Source organism: Myotis brandtii, unplaced genomic scaffold (genome assembly GCF_000412655.1).
Source record: "Myotis brandtii unplaced genomic scaffold, ASM41265v1 scaffold889, whole genome shotgun sequence".
NCBI lineage: Eukaryota > Metazoa > Chordata > Mammalia > Chiroptera > Vespertilionidae > Myotis > Myotis brandtii.
This window is the reverse complement of record NW_005371640.1, coordinates 73,751-80,978: the sequence shown is the minus strand read 5'-3', so window position 1 is coordinate 80,978 and position 7,228 is coordinate 73,751.

Below are 7,228 nucleotides of genomic sequence, written 5' to 3'. Positions count from 1 at the left end.
ACTTGGCCCTTTTTAGAACTTACAAAGTTAGAAGATGGTTAGACACGATCAGCTGCAGCTCAACGGCTGGTGAAGGCGGCTGGGCAATCGGGGTCAGGTACCGGCAGGCTATCTGCGCCAACAGAGGTGACCGGAAAGACACTATCAGGGAGCTAGAGGACATTCAGTTAAGATACCATCGTATTCAGACTTTGTTACTTCCCTTCAGGCCACTCTCCCCCATCTTAACCCCTCATGGCTGTTCCCTCCTTCCCGGTCCCTCAGGCCGCCTCCCCCACCATCTCAACCGTCCGCCATTACCCCATCCCCTCAGGCCCCCCCCCCTCTTCACTCCCAACCCCAGGCCGACCAGGTCTCCTCCCCGTCCCACGGCCTCGCCCGGCCACTCCTTGAAAAGGATACAACTGGAGTCTTCGACGTCGTATAGTGGTGGAGGGCCCTGGCAGGGCATCGCCTCCCGGCCCGGGGTTCGGGGCCTCCCCGTTGCTGTCCCTCGCGGGGTTCTCCTGGCCTCCAGGGCCCCCTGTGTTACCAGGATTACCCGGACTGGCCTGGCCTTCAGCATCTTCGGCCGCACGGCCTGCATCTTGATCTTCAGCCTCCATCGTTCCTCGGCTTCTCCTTGCGACCTCCCGTCGGAATGGCGACTTCGGAATGCTGGCTTAACGGCTGAGGCGCCAAGGTTCAGTTGGGAAGCCCCGCCCCTTAGTGATGTCACTCGAACTCCCCCCCCCCCAAGAGGCTCATGCGCATGCGCAAACAGGCCCTGCTGCCATTTGCCAGAAGCCCAGCTAGTGAGCACGTGACTGTTTCCCGCCAAAACTGCCCAGCGCTGAGGCTCAAAGCCTGTGCAGTTTATTCTGCTCATTAGATTTCTTATTCATTATATGGACACAGACAATAGGGTGGGGAAGGCCTGGGGTGGGGTGGGAACCAGGTGGGAGGGGGGCAATAGCAGGGAAAAAGAGGGACATATGTAAAACTCTCAACAATAAAGATTTTTTTTAAAAAAGCCTGGGCCAGTCCCCCGGAAGTCCCGCCTGGGCCCTGCCTGCCCTGGCCCCGCGAACCCGCAGCTCAGACCCTGGAGGAGGCGGGTGGATGGGCCTTGCTCCTTCAGCACCAGTTCCCACCCGGGCACTGTCCCTTAGTGCTGCCCGCCGGCCTGGGGAGGGTGGCTGCCAGCCCCTCTGCCTCTGACCTCAGGCGCGGGCGGGCGGGGTCCAGGCGCTCAGGAGGGATCAGCAAGTTGGACAAAAGCAGAAAAGGAGAAGGACCACCCCTGGGTCAACTCCAAGTCCCTCTGCCCTCTGTTGGCTCAGCCCTCATGGGGCTCGCCCTCATTTAGAAGCAAAGTCTTGCCACTCCAGCCATGGGTTAGGGGGAGGCTAGAGATGTCAGAGGTGCCAGGAGCCCTCAACTGGTAGGTGACCCTGTGTCTGCTGGTCTGCTGGGTGCTGGTTAACTTCTATGTCCGTGTGGGAACCACGCCAGAGACACCTGGACACCTGATGGTAGGGCTGGTGGCAGCAATGCCTGGAGTCAAGGCCAGTGAAGCACAGAGGCCTTGTTGTTAATACACCAGATGTCCAAGGCCACCCAGAACATGGGAATCTTAATCAGGCTGACACACCATAAGCAGGTGCAAGGACATACAGTACACTGTGCCTTTCTGTAATCCAAATGATTGATGTCATTGTTGGCAACTAGCCTTCTTTGTCTCTGGAGTAATTTTACGTTACTGACCATCTAGTCTGCTAGAGAGAGTGGGCTGGGGGGCGGGGAAGGCTAGGGAGCTCAGACAGAGCTGAGAGCTGGTACTGCTACGTTGTAAGGCTAAGAGCTCATAGAGAGTTCAGATATAGCTACCATGTTAACCAGCCAGTGTGCTGAGAGAGAAGCTTGGAGGTAGTTACCATGTGAGGCTACAGAGACCAGCCAGTGTGCAGGGCAGGAGACACAGGAGAAGCTGCTGAGCCAGGGAACTCAGATACTGCTACGATGTAAGGCGGTGAATTTATTTATTTATTTATATATTTATTTATAGCAAAGGTGGAAATTTATTGAAGAACAAGTATAGACTCCCACGTGGGGAGGGGGAAAGGGTTCCCAAGGCGGTGAGATTAGAGGGAGCATGTGGCTGCTCAGATAATAGCTGTGGGTACAGAGACTAATGCTTCTTTGTGGGAAAGATGTACATGAAACAGCCGGTGCCTGGCTGCCTGCCTGTAGAGGACTTTGCTGTAAAGGACAGTCTTGTCTGATGGCTATATAGCCACTGACTTCTACAATAAAGACTCATTCTTGCCCTGACCAGTTTGGCTCAGTGGATAGAGCATCAGCCTGCGGACTCAAGGGTCTCAGGTTCGGTTCCAGTCAAGGGCATGTACCTTGGTTTCGGGCACATCCCCAGTAGGGAGTGTGCAGGAGGCAGCTGATGGATGTTTCTCTCTCATCGGTGTTTCTAACTCTCTATCCCTCTCCCTTCCTCTCTGTAAAAAATCAATAAAACATATATTTTTAAAAAGACTCATTCTTATACACCCACAACCTCTCATGGCTTCTCTGTCTAAGACCCGGCATCCTAGGAGGTCCAGCCCCAGGCAGGGGGGGCTTGGACCCAATACCTATAACTTGTGAGCAGAGGATAAAGGAGGAACTTGGACTAAGTTCCCAGCAGTTAGTTCAGAGGGAAGGGTTTGAGAAGGAACCAGCCCTGGCGTAGTTGGGAAGAATTTAGAGGAACACATGGACCCAGAGCCACTCAGAGAAGCTGGGAAGAGCTGTGCCCTGACAGTCTGGAAGGGAGTCAACTCAAAAGGAAAGGCACAGCGAGAGGTGGGCCGGGCTAGGGGTGTGGTAGGGCTGGTGGCAGCAATGCCTGGAGACGTGTTTCTGTGCCCACGCTGTCGCTAGGCCCACAGTCGTCGGAGTGGGTGGATGTGGTGTTCCATCCCAGGGATGGGGCTGCTCACCTGGCTGGCACAACTGCAGGGATGTGAGGTGGGTGCCCACCTGTGAGCTTAAGGCTGATGCACTTCCCACATCTCAAGGCCTCCATGTAGCAGCTTTACTGAACCCACGTCTGTGTCACATCTCATCCCAGGACGGCTGTGTGGATTCGGAAGTGACTTTCCCCACACCCGAGACCAGGTGGAGGGGAGAGGCAGGGTGGGGGATCAGAGGTGACATCCCTTAATGCTAAAAAAACAACCCTGAAAACATACCATCGAAATGCCATTTTCCTAAGCCGCTCCTGCTCCACCTCTGCTTGTGTTTGGGGGATGGGAGAGGGGAAGGGACGGAGGGTACAGGGGAGGCCTCCCCGGAAAAGTACAGCAGGGAGGGAAGCCTGCAGAAAGCCTTTCCCAGGGCGCTGTCTCCTTGGGGAGAAAGGATGACAGAATCCCAGACAGGAACACAGCAAGCAGGGCAGGTGGGTGAAGGGATTCAAGAGGAAACACAGGAAGTAGCTGTTAGCAGGTAAGAGCCACAGATCCAGCAAGGACTGGATGGGGAGGGTGAACAGTGTGGTGACAAGGAGGACCCCCAGGGATTGGCATAACTGGGTCAGGCTGACATGGGGCCGAGGAGGGAGAAGCAGGCTGGACAGGTGACACGTGAAGGGCTCTGCTCTGACCCGCTAAGGAGCTCCTTCCTGTGCTGTCTACTTATCTCTGGAGTCTTCCTGCTCTCCCTCACCTGCAGGCTGCCTATTCCTGCTGAGAATCTGGGCCCCTGCGCCCCTCATGCCCCTGAGGTCACACTGCTGGGGAGGACACCTCTGTTCCCAGTGCCCGCGCTCCCCTCCAGCTCCCTGCACGCCCCCCTTCTCCTGCCTCCGCACAGCCTGTGCACAGGGGGGCCTGGGAGTGCAGGGGAGTTTGCACCTGGACACAGCTCTCTGCTGATGCAGCCAAGACTCACGGGACAAATCCTGTAAGGGACACTTCTGAGGTGCAAGTGACTGTTTAATGAATGAAATTGGATGGGACAAATGAGCACTGAGTCATAAGCTGCTTTTACATATCTCCCTGAGACCCGGGGGGTAAACGTGTGAAGGAATACATTCACATTTATACTCTTCATTTGTATAGGATATGAATGGTTTGTAATGAGTAGGTATTTATGTGTTAGACACACAATAAAATCAAAGTGAAAATACCAGAAGAAAATTTAGATGAACTTTGCTTTTTGGACAGGGAAAGGCTTTCCTAAGGCTACTAACAACAGAATAATAATAATCGATAACATGACCCTGGCAGGGTGGCTCAGGTGTTTGTAGCATCATCCTGTACATCAAAAGGTTGCAGGTTTGATTCCCTGTGTGGGCACATCCTAGGTGGCGGGTTCGTTTCCCGTTCAGGCCCGTCGGGAGGCAACTGATCTTTGTTTCTCTCTCACATCGATGTTTCTCTTTCTCTCGTTCACTTCCTCTCCCTCTAGAAATTAATAAGAACAACCCTGGAATGAGAATTTTTAAAAATAAGCAATTACATGCTTTGAGTGATTACCATGTTCCAGTCACTGTTCTAAATACTAAACATGAATGACCTCATTCCATCCTGAAGTACACCAACATTTTCATTGTGGCTATCTTTAGTAGGGAGATGATGGGTAATTATTTTCTTCTCCAAACTTGCCCACATTTTTCTCTTTTTGACAGTGAGCATGGATTACATTTGTAACAGAAAAATATTAAGAAAGCTATTCAGCAATTGTGGTTCAGAAAAACTTCTAATTAGATCCCAAGTGAACTACTTTGCTGAAGTTTGAATTATCCTCTTTTAAACAATAATTAAAAAGTGCTTATACTTGGCCCCTTTTCCTGATGCAGGTAGGAGGACTGTGATGAAGTCCCTGAAGTCACGGAGCCTGGGGACCCAGCCTAATGACTGTGGGGCCCGTGTGGCACAGCCCTGCTGTCCTCATGACTTTGAGCTGCTTCCCAAGAGCAATCCTTCCTGAACTCCGCACATAATGCCCATCCAACATGGACACTTATGCCTCTAGAGGCAACTGCAAGTTTGCTGTCATCAGCATTTCATCAGGATGACACAAGGTAATATTTGGCTCTTCTAATCCTTCCAAGTACCGCAGTACACGTGCACATGTGTGCATGAGCAAGAAGCACATGCACACGCATCGACATACTCAGGAGGCGGTCAGCACATCACAGCCTCTCATCTCCATAGTGCCAGGTCTAGCCTAAACCCTCTGGCTACACAGTGGTTAAGGCCTTCACATTTCTGAATCAAACAAGACTTGCTTGGAATGTAGTAAATATATCTCAAAACATATTAGGCACAGGCCTGGCTGGCGTGGCTCAGTGGTTAATCATCAACAGGAATTGAACCAGGAGGTCATGGTTCAATTCCCGGTCAGGCCGTATGCCTCGGTTGTGGGCTCCATCACCAGTGTGGGGCGTGCAGGAGGCAGCCGATCAATGTTTCTTTCTCATCATTGATGTTTCTATCTCTCTCTCCCTCTCCCTTCCTCTCTGAAATCAATAAAAATATCTAGTTAAAAAAACCACTCAAGCCCTAGCTGGTTTGGCTCAGTGGATAGAGCGTCGGCCTGCAGACTGAAGGGTCCCAGGTTCGATTCCGTTCAAGGGCATGTACCTGGGTTGCGGGCACATCCCCAGTAAGGGGCGTGCAAGAGGCAGCTGAATTGATGTTTCTCTCTCATTGATGTTTCTAAATCTCTATCCCTCTCCCTCTCCCTTGCTCTCTGTAAAAAATCAATAAAATATATTAAAAAAAAAAAACAAAAAAAACCCCACACAACATATTAGGCACAATATGTAATGACTAAGCCTAAGAGGTGTCAGGACCAGGGAGTATAAATTCAAGGCAAGTGATGGTTACATCGGCAACGATCTTTTTACCGGTTGCAAGATACTCAACACCTTTCTTGAATTCCTGAGCTTCAAATTGGCATCGCCACCGGAACCTGCATATCCTGCTGGCACCTGGATCCCAACTAGCCCCCAAATGACCTCCTATTTTCCCGACCTCCAAATGCTTCCCTCTGTTTCATTCACTCTTAGTGACAATTATTTTCAGAACCCCTCAGTCTCTCATCTCACTTCCCATCTACTTAATCCCCTAAATGTGTCCTAGCCACCCTCCTAAGCCCACCCAAGGCCAGGATGGCATCATGGCTTACCCTACAGATTTGTAAACACTAATATAAATGGATCCACTATATTTTTTTAAAATACATTTTTATTGATTTCATAGAGGAAGGGAGAGGGAGAGATAGAAACATCAATGATGAGAGAAAATCATTGATTGGCTGCCTCCTACACACCCCACAACGGGGATCCAGCCCACAACCCAGGCATGTGCCCTGACCGGGAATGAAACCATGACCTCTTGGTTCACAGGTCCACACTCAACCTCTGAGCCATGCCAGCCGGGCTAAATGGAGCACTTTAAAATGCAGCTGGAGCGGCCATGCCAGAGGGTTGCCTTGCATGCCTTATGCCTGAAATCTTTGGGAAGTTAAAACAGGGAAAATAACATTCAGACTGGGCCTAAGGTACCCTTGTCCCAAGGAGCTATTTACAAACAAGAGAAAGCAGATATTATGACTACTGGAAGTTAAAAACACTGTTTAGCATAAACATCACTATGTTATGCTATCTGCGCCAATAGAAATTCCTTCCTTCTTTGGATGTAACTGTCCCCCTTCTCTTTCTCATAAGTACCCATTGCCTCTGTCGCCTCATCGGAACTCTACTTGGACTTCTGAATTAATAATTCCCTAATGGCTATTCTTATTGGTCTCCAATAAATTCTTATTGGTCATACTCTGGAAGCCTTCTTATTTGTAGGTTAACAGACTCTTAGGGCACTTCCCTCTGAAAAACCCCCTTCCAAGTACACGTGCACATGTGTGCATGAGCAGGAAGCGCATACTCAGCAGGCGCTCAGCGCAGCACAGCCTCTTGTCTCCATAGCACCAGGTCTAGCCTAAACCCTCTGGCTGAACAGCGGTTAAGGTCTTTGCATTTCTGAATCAAACTGCCCTGCATGCCTTAATGCTGGGTATGGTAGTGGATTATCTGTACTTCCCTTCTGAACCCCCACACTCACCCTCACAGAGGGCCTGGGCGTATGGCTAAACCCATGCCTTTTCTTTTTTCATTTTTTAATTTTTATTTATTTATTTATTTATTTATTTATTTTTCAATTTTGTATTCCATTCTATTCTTTTTTTT